This window comes from Lissotriton vulgaris, unplaced genomic scaffold (assembly GCF_964263255.1).
Source record: "Lissotriton vulgaris unplaced genomic scaffold, aLisVul1.2 SCAFFOLD_2176, whole genome shotgun sequence".
In the NCBI taxonomy this organism is placed as follows: domain Eukaryota; kingdom Metazoa; phylum Chordata; class Amphibia; order Caudata; family Salamandridae; genus Lissotriton; species Lissotriton vulgaris.
This window is the reverse complement of record NW_028254541.1, coordinates 362502-376894: the sequence shown is the minus strand read 5'-3', so window position 1 is coordinate 376894 and position 14393 is coordinate 362502. Positions and strand designations below refer to the sequence as shown.

Below are 14393 nucleotides of genomic sequence, written 5' to 3'. Positions count from 1 at the left end.
AACTCCGACTCAAAGCCATTGATGGATAATTTAGCCTTAGGGCTGATATACAGAGCTTTTAGGGCTTTAATAAAACTTGGACCAAAGTTGTTAAATTCCATAATGTCCCATAGGAACCGCCAAGACACTCGATCGAATGCCTTTTCGGCATCAAGTAAGATCATCGACATCTCCCCCCCCCCGTGGCGCCCATGATGTCAAATAGGGCTATGACTCTGCGGATATGGTCAGTCGTACCCCTCCCAGGGATAAAGCCATGCTGCCACGGGGATACGAGATGTTCGATGACCCCCCTCAATCGGTTTGCTAGTATCTTGGCGTATAACTTTGAGTCGGAGTTTATGAGGGAGATAGGTCTATATGAAGATGGGAGCTGGGGGGGTTTTCCCTTTTTTGGAAATATCGCTATATTAGTGTGTTTCCAAGACTTTGGTGAGGTTGAATGGTATTGTACCCCCAGAAACAAGTCTAATAAATAGGGTAGTATCTGTTTACCCAACAGCTTATATAGCTCTAAGGGGATCTTGTCAGGACCTGCCGCCTTCCCATTAGCTAAGTCCGACAGTGCAATCTCTAACTCTATGATTGTGATTTCTTTCTCCAGATCTTCTCTAACTACTTGGTCAATTATTCTAGGTAGATCTTGTTCGGGCAACCACTCATTGAGAAAGGTTTTTATGTCTCTGGTAGGTAGATGTTCATTATCATTTTGATAGAGTTTTTGGTAATATTTTTGAAACACACCTACAATATCTTGAGTGGAGGTGTATTGTTGATCCTCATATTCAATATTCTTTATTTTATTGTATGTTTGTTTTTGTCTAGTTTTAAGAGCTAATTGCCTCCCTACATTTTCCCCTGCTTCGTAGATTCTATTCCTATTGGCTTGATATGTTTGCGCCGCTTTTTGGGTTAACGAACTGTTTATTTCTGTTTTTAATATCAGTAGTTTTTGTAATGTATCAGAAGTTGATATTCCTTGCTGTATTTGGTTGGCATGTAATATTTCCAGGTTAATGAGTTCTGTATTAAGTTGTTTGTCAATATTATCTTGAGTTTTCTTACAATTGGCTAAAAACGCTATGGTTTCTCCCCTCATTGCTGCTTTAAAACAATCCCATACTATGAATCTGGGTGCGCTATATTGGTTACAGTCAAAGAAAGATTGGGCCCATGATGTAATGTGGCTTATATAGTCTGGGTTAGTGAGAAGCTTACGGTCAAATGACCATTGAGTATTAGGTCTTTTAAAACTATCCAATTCAAAAATTAAAGTAAGCGCATTGTGATCAGAGATGGTTTTGGGGGATTTAATTATGTCTATTATGGCCGTCTTATGTAGTGATGTCATAATGTAGTCTAATCGAACATACTTATTGTGGGGATAAGAATAATACGTGAGGCTGTCCTCATTCTGCTTCAACATGTCCCAAGTATCCAATAAGTCATGACTGTCCATCAGGAGGGATACTGCCCTGTAAATTTTAGGTTTACGGCCACTATAATTCTGTGTGGGTCTATTGTTTGCTAACTTTCCTATATTTAGGTTAAAATCACCACACAATATGAGGGGACCAGACCAAGAAGCCAGTTCTAACTCAAGTTCGATAAAGAGTTGTGGGTCGTCTAAATTAGGTCCATAAAGTGAACAGATGGTAATATTCGACTCTAGTTGAACCACAACCCACCTGCCTTGTTTATCGGTCAGTCGGCGTCTAGGATTTCCCAAACCAGGTTTTGCCAAAATAGCGACTCCGCGTATTTTAGCCGTTTGGGATGTTGATGCGATCAGATTATATCCAGGAATTTTTAATAAATTTTTATCACTCTCAGCTATATGGGTCTCCTGGATACAAAGAATGTGGACAGGGCCCTGAAGCAATAATTGAAAAAGTTGGGCCCTTTTTCTCCCGTCATTAAGACCAGCAACATTCCAACATTGTAATTTTACTCTCCCCATTCAAGTCCATTCCCTATTGAACCGGTACCGTCTAAGCAATATAGTTTGCACCAACACCAACCAACATTAAATTCAATATTTACATTAACATTCCACTCCCAGTTCTGGTTAATCAAAATAGATGATATATAGCTCCAGTTACTTACGAGATTTGAAAAAAACAGTAAACCTTCTAAGTTTCTTGTACTATAGATCAAGCTCATTTTTACTATTTTTCCCCCCGTTTCACCCTCCCCCTCCCTCTCCCTCCAGCCCCCTGCAGCCCACCCGCAAAGTGAGGCAAATAGACTCTATGAGAGTCTTTTAGTGATGGAGAGACACTCCCAAACCAGACCTAGCTGACACTATACATAGTGAAAAAACAATCCAAAACAGTCCAGAGAAAAGCAGAAAAAAGAAAAAAAAAAGATGGCGGAGGCGTGTTAGACCGCTGTGAGACAGCTCCCAAGCCAGCGTTTCAAAACCAGCAAAGAAATAGTGAAGAAACGAAATGGCTAACTAATTAAACCAGATTATGGGAGTAGAAGGACTTACCCCTTTCCTCTTTGCTGCTTTCTTATCCCAGATGGCGATTTTGGATTGATGTCTGGGAATAGAGCGGAGTGCCGATCCTTGATGGCTGCACATGACCTGAGTGCTCTACAGCTCCGCTTTTCATTTTGTACGTCATTAATTGGAGTGCTGGTGCTGAGATTGATAGCCCGTATTCAGACTGGAGAGGTTGATACGCAGAAGAAGCAGGAGAAACTCTTAGGGCTAACTCGGCTCTCTGATACAGCTCCCTCTTCACGGAGCGACTCCTGTAATATGGCGCCGAAAAATGCTGCTATGATTGCTGCTGCCGCTGCCAAGACCAGAGCAGCGAAGCAGGCTCCCCGCGATAGAGAGCTGGTTGCAAAGCGAGGCGTCGCACGATTAAAAGGGAGCGGCGACTTTGCTGAGTCTGATGCTGTAGCTCGCAAACCGATAAAGGGCTCCAGACAACAACCTAACACGCCAGTAGCAGGTCCTTCGGTAATCGACTTGCTCCGGAAAACTCCAGCTCCAGCTCCTGCTTCTGTGTCTGCTCCACCTGTGGCCCGATTCATTCAAAACATTTACCGGCAGACCTATCACCAACAGTAAATAGCCAGAGTGCTATTCTTGGGTCTACAGTGACACCAAGTGGACAAAATCAGAATGGCAAATCCGGGGATATGGATATAATAAACACTAATGCAGTTACTTCGACAAATGTAGGAGAAACCTCTACGATATCCAAGGATTCTATGGTTGCTGTGGTAAGAACACCAGACTCCAATATTGGGGCAGACCTTAACTCTGGAATACAAGGTATGGAGAATCTTTCCCTGTGTAATACCCCTGTTTTTTCATCACTGACACAGACCACACCGGTAGCCTTACCAGAACTGGTATCAGTAACAACACAGGAAGCCGTACCATTGGTCTGTGATACCCCAGGGATTGTGGTTGAGCAGGATGGTCAAACACCGCAGCATGAGCTCAATCAGGTCTTATGCAACGCCGCAGAGAGTGAATTGGGGACATTAGAGGCGAGAGATATTTCAAAAAATCTGGTGGATTTCCTGGGAGTCCCTGATAGTAGTGAGAAACCCGATGGAGATGACATAACCCCCGACCCTACTGATACTGACAGGGATCCCTCTGATTTTTATTCGCTATCGGAAGGGATAGAAGAAGCAAAATGGTCAGATGACTCTGAGCTTGATATTGAAACCAACACCGGCTCTGAGACGGAGAGTGACCACGAGGTGAGAACTGCAGAATCCAAGGAAAATAAAAGAACCACCATACGGAAGAAAAGGGCCCTGGGATTAACATGGGACTACTCCCCCTCTACAGCACTAGGACCTCAAGAACATGCTTCTGGCTCTCGTCCGACACAACCCCGCTCTTCACATCAACAGGATGCTACACTCTCCACAGTAATGGATACAGTTCTCCAGGCTATTGCTTCCCATCGAGAGGAAACATCAAGGGATGGACGCAAAGCGCAGTTAGCTTTACATAAGGCACAGGGGGTAGTGCGTAAATTGTCAAGATCAGTCAATACCTTCAATACCAGAATGACGGAAATGGAAGATCGTATAGTCATCAATGAGGCAGAAGCTACAGCCACACAGGAACAAGTGGAATTACATGAAGCAGAGCTCAGTGATGTCAGATGGAAGCTCGAGGACATGGAAAACCGCCTCCGACGTAATAACTTACTTGGTATACCTGAAAATATTGAAGGTACTGATATCCGAGCCTACATCATCCAACTCTTTAAAGATACACTTCCTGAGCTCTCTTCATGGAATTGGGAACTTGAGGTACGAGTGCACAGAACCCCACTAACCTTAAAACCTACTAAGAATCAGGGAAACTACCCACAAGCGGTCCTGGTATTTTTTGGAAACTTTCTTCTCCGACAAGCCATTTCGGATAGAGCCAGGCCAGAAGCTCGACGGACCAGGGACTCCATATCCTATTTTGTGAGACACGGATTTCTGCCACACTACGGTGGAAAGGAGGTGGCGTCTGCGACAGCTTATTAAACCCTTTATGGAGAAGAAAGCACAAGTCTACCTAAATAATCCAGCCAAATTGAAAGTCCTATATAACAGTCAGACCAAATGTTTTACTTCCGAAATGAAAGCCAAAGAATTTCTAGACAGTCTCACCTAATGGCTTACTAGTGATAAAAAACTAACATAGATGATTCATGAGTGGCTACAGGTTGAGAAATATGAAAGACAATCAACTCGAACACTAGTCTAGAGAATAGTAGGAGGAGAAAAGAGAGCGCATTAGATATTATTCAGACTTTATATGGATATGCTAGGCCATTTTGCCTCTTTCTTCTTCTTCAGATTTTCCTTTGGTCGAATCCTTGTGAAGCATGGCGCCAATGGTGGCCACTGGATATGTCCCCCCCTGTAACCTCAGTAAGCACTGTGAAGAACCTTGGGGTCAAGCTAGATGCTGACCTGTCCATGAACGCTCAGGTTCAAACTATTGCTAATACCTGCTTTGGGTTGCTGAAAATGTTAAATAATGTTCTCCCCCTGCTTCCTGTCTCACATAGGAAGACTGTAGTCTAGGCCCTGATTGTATTAAGGCTAGACTACGGCAACGTCCTTTACCTGGGCCTCCCTGACTATCTACTCGGTCACTTGCAGGTGGTTCAGAATGCAACAGCCAGAGCTATTCTCATGGTGGGTCCCAGAGCACAAATGTCTTCCCATCTGAAATTTTTGCACTGGCTACCAGTCCGGAAGAGGATCCATTTTAAAGCTCTGGGCTTGGCCTTTAAGGCCCTATATATTACTGGTGCATTTTACATTATGAATAGGATGCAGCACAATGTCCTGCAATGGGCGGTGAGGTCCTCAGCACAGCTTTTGATGACCATCCTTTAGTTTTCCAGTTCCCGTATGGGTGGTCTCTCCTTCCAAGTGATGGCCTCTCGACTATGGAACAGCCTGAAACTTTCTCTTAGACGGGTGCAGGATCTCCTTGCCTTTAGGAGGCAAATAAAAACTTGGCTATTCCAACATTAGATCAAGGTATACCTGTTTTAGTGCAAACTGTCTGTCTCGTGGTCCTTTCAGCACCAGGACACTCTGTGGAGTAGCAGCGCGCTTTACCAGTACCTACTTACATTACATTACATTACAAAGGTTAGGTCAGATAGATTTGCCTGTTATCCTTATATCTATAAATTTCTGAAAAGGGAGATTGGAGAGGCACAAAATCATTCTTTCACATTCTCTGGCTCAATTTACCTGGTTTCTGACATGCAAAAGTCCTTGCTGCATTTTGTTCCTATTGATTCTCTGGGAGGTAGTGTGGTCAGAATCTCTCTAGCAGAGTATTGCAACTGATAAAGACACTCAGATAAGAAAATAGATTCTGTGTTAAAAAAGATCTATTCAGGGCCCCATTAAGTGCAAATAGTTGGTATTTATGGAAATTATGTGTCACAATCCTTCATCACTGACTTCAAATGAACTTTATAAGTCAATAAAAGCGGTTACAGAGTAGTCTTCTCTCAAGGAGGGCAACGTGAGACGGATTGAGAACATCTCTGACATCTCTTTTGACGTTGTCAGTGCTACTGACCTTCCATCACAGCCAGACAAAATCAGATGTTAAAGGACTGGGCACTGAATCTGCTCAGAAGGCATCAGTATTGAGTGTGCCTTTTGAAGGAACCCATCTGTTTGTACCTCAAATAAAAGATCAAATCCACACATTATTCAAAGAGAAAAAGCATCCATCATTGCACAAGATTCTTTTGTTTCTCAGAAGTCTCCTTTTTCTCTGCCCTCCTGTATGCAATAGCATCAGGATTAATTTAAGCCGAGAAATGAGAGAGACAACAAATACAATTCCTCTAACAAGAAAAGGTCATGACTATTCAGGAAAAGCATAAGAGAATCCAGTTGGAGGCAAGCCTCAAAACTCCCTAGAGTCCTGGGAACTCTCTTTACCTCAGATGAATGGGCTCTCCAGATACAGAATAGAGTTTTCAACCATCCTTTTTTGATGCCCAGGATGACTCTTTGGCCGCTGAAGGAAATTTGTAGAAAATTGGTTTACTGGTTTAGTGGGGTGAAACCCTAGACAAGCAGCAACCACAATTCTTTTCAGTATGAAACACAAGCAAACTCCAAGCTAACCTGTGCCTAACTCATTGATAGCTTAGCACAAAGGCAGCTAGGCTTAACTTAGAAGCAATGTGTTAAGTATTTTTGTAGCACACAAACAGTAATAACATAAATACACAACTCAAGAAAAATACCACACCAATGTATTTAATATTTGACACCAAAACAAGAAAATTCAAATTAGTAGAACTAAAGACATGCAATTTAAATATTCAGCTAAACATAGTGCTTAAAAGCAAAGTGTCAACTCTGGGACCTGGAGAAAGTCACAAGTTCAAGCTGACCGTGATGAGCCCTGGCTGGGCTACATGGACTAAGCTAGCCCTGCTGAGAAATGTACCTTAAATCCTGGTTGAGAACCATTGCACTGTGCAGCAGCGAAATGGAAAAGCAATGTGAGATCTGCGTCGAAGATGAGTCATTCAGGGTTGGCTCAGAGGAGATGTGAGGGGTGCGATATGTGCTTGGAGTGAGGCTGCATTGAGCTGCATTGGTTCCGCGAGGCAGTGTTGCGCTGCGTCTATTTCAATAAGGAGCTGCAAAGAGCAGCATTGGGTTTGCAGCATGCTGTGCTGGTTCAGCTGAGACCACAGTTGGGCTGGCAGGGCACCTTTGGCCCACTTTCAAGATCCCAGGAATGTAGGGGCACCACTTGGGGGTTTCGACTCACAGGAGGCAGAGTCCAGATATATATATATATATATATTCGGTCCATCACCTGTTCTGTTTGCAATTGCCGCCATAGGTGCGCTGGGGATGCCCAGACGTGGGTCCCAGGCACTCCACACCACTGGAGTCAAGCTAGCCGGGCTGATGAGAGGTGTTACCTCGAAACCGGTCCGGTCCTCGGATGCTTGATTCCGTTCTGGGAAGGACATGGCTTTTGTAGTTCGGACTGGACTGTTCCCATGGGGCACAGGGTCAGAGCTGATTTGCATATCGCCATTGTCTAACCCAGGGTGGTGTGGAGTGCAAAAAAACGATGGATTTGGGCCCAGATCTTTGGACTGGGATGAATGTGTGACATTGATCCACATTCGGTCCATCACCTGTTTTGTTTGCAATTGCCGCCATAGGTGCGCTGGGGATGCCCAGACGTGGGTCCCAGGCACTCCACACCACTGGAGTCAAGCTAGCTGGGCTGATGAGAGGTGTTACCTCGAAACCGGTCCGGTCCTCGGATGCTTGATTCCGTTCTGGGAAGGACATGGCTTTTGTAGTTCGGACTGGACTGTTCCCATGGGGCACAGGGTCAGAGCTGATTTGCATATCACCATTGTCTAACCCAGGGTGGTGTGGAGTGCAAAAAAATGATGGATTTGGGCCCAGATCTTTGGACTGGGATAATTGTGTGACATTGATCCACATTCGGTCCATCACCTGTTTTGTTTGCAATTGCCGCCATAGGTGTGCTGGAGATGCCCAGGCGTGGGTCCCAGGCACTCCACACCACTGGAGTCAAGCTAGCCGGGCTGATGAGAGGTGTTACCTCGAAACCGGTCCGGTCCTCGGATGCTTGATTCCGTTCTGGGAAGGACATGGCTTTTGTAGTTCGGACTGGACTGTTTCCATGGGGCACAGGGTCAGAGCTGATTTGCATATCGCCATTGTCTAACCCAGGGTGGTGTGGAGTGCAAAAAAACGATGGATTTGGGCCCAGATCTTTGGACTGGGATGAATGTGTGACATTGATCCACATTCGGTCCATCACCTGTTTTGTTTGCAAGCCCACCAGTAGCATTTAATCTACAGCCCCTAGGGTCATCTAGTACCATATTGCTAGGGACCTACAACTAAATAAATGGTGTCAATAGGATTTAAACAAATGTTCCAATTTTTAGTGGATGAGCAGACGCACTTTAGCACTGGTTGGCTTAGGTGAAATGAACAGAGTCCTAGGGCCAGCAAAAGCAAAGTCAGCAAAAACAGGATGATTGAAAGCAAAAAGTGGGGGAAAACCATGCCAAGGATGTCATTCCCAACAGTTGTCCAACAAGATAGAAAAGGCTAGCACTTCAGCAGAGGATAAAGGCGCGTCTGTTGAAGGAAATAATTTCTCTTCTACTTCAGGAAGATGGAAACCCCAGTTTTTACTATAATCTTTCAGGTGCAGAAGTCAACAGGGGGTACAAGCAGTTGTTGGGCCTAAAACAACTTAACAAGTACATCAAAACCCTCGCATTCAAAATGAAGACATTGTAGGATTGAATTCCTTTAGTAACTAAAGGCCACTTTATGAGAATTGTGGATTTAAAGGATTTGTACTTCCATTTGTAGACCTGGCCTAGCCATCACTAGTTTCTAAGATTTTGTGTACATGGGAGGTACTTCCTGTTCCAGTTCCTACCTTTTGGGCCTCAAGAGGGCTCCTAGTGGATTTATGAAGGCTGTACTTCCTTTGGTGGTCTCACTTCATCTTCAAAGCATAGAGATCTAATCCTAATTGGAGGATACGCTCCTGTCTGCTCTGTCAGAGGATCAGCTGGTTCAGGAAATGGCAGTGGTCTGCAACTGTAAACAATCCCATTACTTCCTGTTGAACATAGCCAAATGCAATCTGATTCCAGCTAAGGACATGACTTTCATAAGGGTGTGATTTTGCACACATTTGAACAAGGTTTTCCTCCCCTAAACTCAAGCAGTTTCATTGAAAAATTTGCATTATACACCATTTAAGCAAATCAATCAAAGTATGGCAATGGATAAGGCAGCAGGGATACATGGATGCATGTGTCTTCATGGTGTCCTATTTTTACGCCCACTTGGGCAACATATTTTGGGATCCAAAGTCAGAGTAGTTTGACTTTGTAGTTCTAGTCACACAGAAGATCAGGAGGGAACTCAAGTGGTGGTTTCTCCCATAATCTCAGCTGAAGGGGGTGTCCATTCTGTAGAACCCCTCCACAGGTTGTAACAACAGATGAAAATGCCTTGTGATGGAGATCAACCCTGGGCTTGATGTCTTTTAAAGCAATGAGGACAGTACCATAAATCTGTCGGTCCTCCAACTGTAGAAAGTTCACTAGAGTCTTGTGAGAAGTGATGTATTTTCAACAATGGATTTGGGAGGAATACTTGACTGCCAGATGATCAGACAACATGGTGTCAGTGTCCTATCTGAACTAACAAAAAAGGGCCATGTCCATGTCCCTCAATCTGGTGTCAATCCAATTGCCTCAATGGGCTGAGGTTCATGTGTTGTTTTAAGAGTAGTTCACATCAAAGGGTCAGATAATCTAGTGATAGATTCTCTCAGGTAAATAGTTCCCACATCTCAGCAAATTACATTGCCCAAACTTACCTTTCAAGCCATTTGCAGGAGCTTTGTAGTTCTCTTTCCGAACAGGTTTGCCTCCAAACGTAATGCATACTGCTGAGGTTCTGCTCCAGGAAATTTTTGAAAAGGTTTTCAGATGAATGCCTGAATTTTACCATGGCCAAATCGCCTCCTTTTTGGCTTTCCCTCAATTCCTGTAATCCCCAAGATTCTGGCCAATTTGCAGTCAGAGAACCAGCATATGGTAGCTGTCATGAGATCACACGCAGCTGTAGGGTAAAGAAGTTTCATGCTTTTTCTTTAAAAGTCAACTGTTATTAAACAAATAGTTTCATGACATAATCTTGCCTTTGCACTCTTTGTTAGATTTGCCTTGTTTGTATCAATGCTTGTTTGTTCCCTTAACCTGTACTGATCTCCCTTCATGGGTTAGCTCCTCACGTTGAACTAATTTCAATAAATTTCTGCTGCAAACACGTGAAAAGCAACCAACGCCCAGATTTGGAAAACTATATAAACTCTGCCAGCATACTCGGAGACGCTTCGCTTCCTGCCTTTCAGCGTCTTCACGAGTGTTCCTGGCAACAGCTCCTGGATCTATCAGACCTCTCCTCCTGCTTCCTCCGCCCTCCTCCCGCAATCCTTTTCTTGGTATCCCTCCCAGTGAAGCTTAAACACTTACCTGCTTTCGTCTTTTCCGGTTATCCTCTCCGTGTGCCCACATCTCCGATCAGGTTTTCGGCGTCCTTCCTGTGGTCACGTCTTCGGCCTGACTTCCGGTTTTCTCCTCAGTCGGACTTCAGCTTCCTGGAAAGACAGTAAGATCACGTCACCAATCCAAAAGTCATCAAACCTTGGTAACGACAATTTTTTTGAGAGACTTGTACTTTTCAACAAACATTTGCAAATCGTATAAGACTGTGTTAAATGATTTAAGAAACAAGCATTGGTAAACTGTGAAAGACTGTGTTAGAGATCTATTTCGTTAGTGCAAGCAGTGACAGAAACTGCTTCAAAGGACTTCTGTGCAGTATGAAAAGACAATATTGCGCAATTGATTACTTATACCTTATTGAGGGTTTGTGAATACAGTTTGTAATTGCTGGCAGTAATTTGATACGTTTTTGTTGATTTACTGCATTTCGAGAGATTCTTAGAATTAGGAATTGCTATGTTCTCTTCTTTATTTCTCTTGTCTTGAATACAGAAACCCTTTTGGAAATTTCATTGTACAATTGCAAGGTAGGACTAGTGTGTGGTGTGATATTTCCCTAACTCACTACTAACTACTAATCGGTATATAGAGTTCGTAAATACTTTGTAATCCTATGCTGAGTGTTATTTTCACAGGTGTTGTTTTTTCACATTTGTCATAAAGGTTGCAAACTTCAAAGCATCTGGCAATTGTAGAAGTGTTAACAAGGGCTTCTAGTTTATTTGGTATGTACAAGATGTGTAATACATTTCATTAGATATAGACTGACTGAAGAACCTTTTCTTGATATTCTTATAATTGTATGTTTATTCAGCAAACGGACAACTGGAGTCTTTTTGAATAAAGGAGCCATGCACACTTCAAGAGAGAAAACCTTGCTGAAATCTCAAGAAGAGATCCAGTGTTTTTCTTGTTTTCTCTGTCCACTTCCCCTTTCCCTTGGGGGTCAGTCAGTTTGGTCAAGTTTTCTACACTCTTGCTAACTGGTTGATTCAGTAGAGACTTAGGAGATTGCATCACCAAGAAGGAACAACAGGAACCTCTTGAGCATCGCCTGACAGCAGCAGTAGTTCCATGCTAGCCAAGAAGATCTTGGTTTACCGTATTGAAGTGCTTGGCAATCTGGAACCTTGAATTTTTCCTCTCCATTTTTGCCTTTTTTGAAATCTCCCAACATCATTGTTTCCCAGAAGCTTTAACTCTCGGAGTGGAGGTAGAAAGGAAGGAATTTCAGAATAATGGATTGTCTAGCAGTGTAGCATTGGCTATTAAGCAATCTTGTAAACCATCCACCCTAAGGTTGTACGGGAGACACCGGGAGAATTTTCGAAGATGATGTAGTCTTCATTCTCTTTCTCCAGTAGAATGCAGTGTTAATGTGGTCTGTATGACACTCTGGTAGTAATATGCAAATTAAATTAGAGTTTCCACCTAAAACTTGCCACAGGCTGTTATCAGAACATTTAGAGACCCTTGGGGGAATTTGTTGAATGCAGAGTATTTTCCTTTTCAGTTTTTAATCCATTGTATCCATTTTGAGATTTACCACTGCTGCTTAAGGCTTTAGCTTTTCACCCATTGAGGCTTTTGCAATGATGGATATACAATTAGCGACAAAGAAAGTTGCATTCTAACTAAAGCGAGGCTCCTCCACTATGGCGGAGAAGTATCGCCCCACTGCTTTTGAGCAGTACAAATCACTAAATATTAAATGATAATAACTTTGCGTTATCATTTGATGCTTTGTGCTGATTTGCAGGTTGCTGCTCTGCTCTCAGAGCAGGGCAGGGGAGGAGTGGTTTGCCCAATTCCAAAGTGCACAATGACTGTTTGGTCAGACCTCTCCGGCCGCCCAAACCAGTCATGCCCAGTTTCTCTGTTCTCCATGCAGGCTGCATTACAGCCTGCATGGAGAACATGCCCTCCGCTCTAGGCTCTGGCTGAGTGCCGCGTCACAGTGCTCAGAACAGTCACAACACTGCATTGCAGTGTTATGATTGGTTAGGGGAGCCTGGGTGCTTACCAATCACAATGCTGCATTGCAGAGTTGTGATGGGACAGTGGGGCCTGGCTGTGCTTCCTGTTCCAAGACGAGGCGAGCAGGAGCAGAGAGACTAGACCGGTGGCAAGGTACGTTAAAAAAATATATTTTGCGCACTCAATCGCCATCCGCGCGACTCCCCCCGCACGACTTTTCCCTCACCCAGCCACCCGTGAGCCTTACCATCTGCCACTGGGTGAGTATAAGAACGCGAATTAGGACAGGATGCCAAAGATGGACACTAAGTCTGAAACAATATTCTCTTTGGGTTGTTTAAAGCATACTTTCATAGATACACACCCCTATCATACACTTCAACAAACACCAACAGCAATCGTAACAGGAGCCAAAAAGCCAATATAAAAATGTTTATTCAAATGGACCATTGATTGAAGGTCAAAAGTTAAAAATACATTATAGGCAATACATCAAATATCAAACCAATGTATTAAAACAATATATTAAAAGTAATCCTCATAAATAGGAAAATGGGAGAATTCAATTCATCACAAAAAACTCAAATAAAGTAAGCATACTAAGTACATGAATCACAGAATGTGATATGCTTGATACTTGTTGATGTTCTATTGTTGTTCTGGTAGTGCAAACGCTTTTGCCTTGGCGCTAAAAACAAGTAGCGACGCGTTTCTGTGGTATATTGTTGTCCAACCACCTTCTTCAGGCTTAAAAAATACACAATATGATGTCTCCCAACACTTTAATCAGTTCAGTAATCTTTATTTCGAAGAATAAAAATCCTCATAAAAATACAGTACATAATAAAATTTCATTATATAACATTTCTGAACTTTTGGTAAAATAAAAACTGTAGAAAAGAGAGGGTACAATTCATATGAAGAGTCTGATTATTTACAAAGATAAATTAATTTCTAGTATTCCTCAATCTTACGGCTACTTTTAAAAAGCTTAAAATGGCACATAAAGTATGGGTATCACTAGCTTTCTGTAGGAAAAACAGTGCAGCTCTTGCGTGGCGAAATTTCTGTTTCCTAAGAATGTCAACCAAGAACAGACGCCTAGGATTTCTATAAAATGGACATAAAAGTACAAAATGAAGGGTGTCCTGCGGAGACCTATTGTCGCAGCCGCAGGCACCCTTCTGCTCAATTGTTACAGTAAAACCAGCGGGATAAGCTAAGATGTTAGGTAACAAATTGAGCCTAAAACGGCACATTAAAAATCGGTCATTTTGGCTCTACATCAGAAACAAATATGGTTCCATTCCCGCCCCATTTCTTACAAGGCCATGAGCTGCTATTAATTTCTTTACAGGGCCGAGATCACTTCTAACAGATTCAAATTTTTCTAGGAGCAATTTTTTCACCCTTAATTTACAACTGTTTGAAATCAAAGACGGGTCATTAAAAAGTTGGCACTGGTCTAAATTCGCTAACGAATCTTTCACATATTTTAGCCAAGGAATTTGTAGCCCCTTATCCCTTTACAAGCAGTCTAACACAATTTCCCTGCTCAAAGATGCCTCCGGGTTGGTCCAAATTCTAATCCATGCTATAATTGGCCTCAGCTTAACGTAGTCTGAGATGTATGGCATCCCCAGTTCAGCATTGGCAACTTCAGCAGCGGTACAATGTGGGATTTCAGGATTCTGCGGAAAAAGTATCTTCCTGTAGTTGTAGTTGCTTGCAGTCCCTGAAACCCCATACCTCCGCACCATACAAGGCCTTTGCTGTGCTAATTGAGCC

At 43.0% G+C, this 14393-nt stretch overlaps 1 long non-coding RNA gene across 1 annotated transcript in view; it reads right to left on the bottom strand.

Moving 5' to 3' along the window:
* Window positions 1-10001: 10001 nt before the first annotated feature.
* Window positions 10002-14393, bottom strand: part of LOC147659510 (uncharacterized) — an 81767-nt gene continuing 77375 nt past the window's right edge. The window contains exons 2-3 of the long non-coding RNA XR_015307224.1: window positions 10596-10720; window positions 10002-10182 (exon numbers count right to left, since the gene is read on the bottom strand). This is a non-coding gene — a long non-coding RNA (uncharacterized LOC147659510). The remainder of the gene's footprint in view (window positions 10183-10595; window positions 10721-14393) is intronic.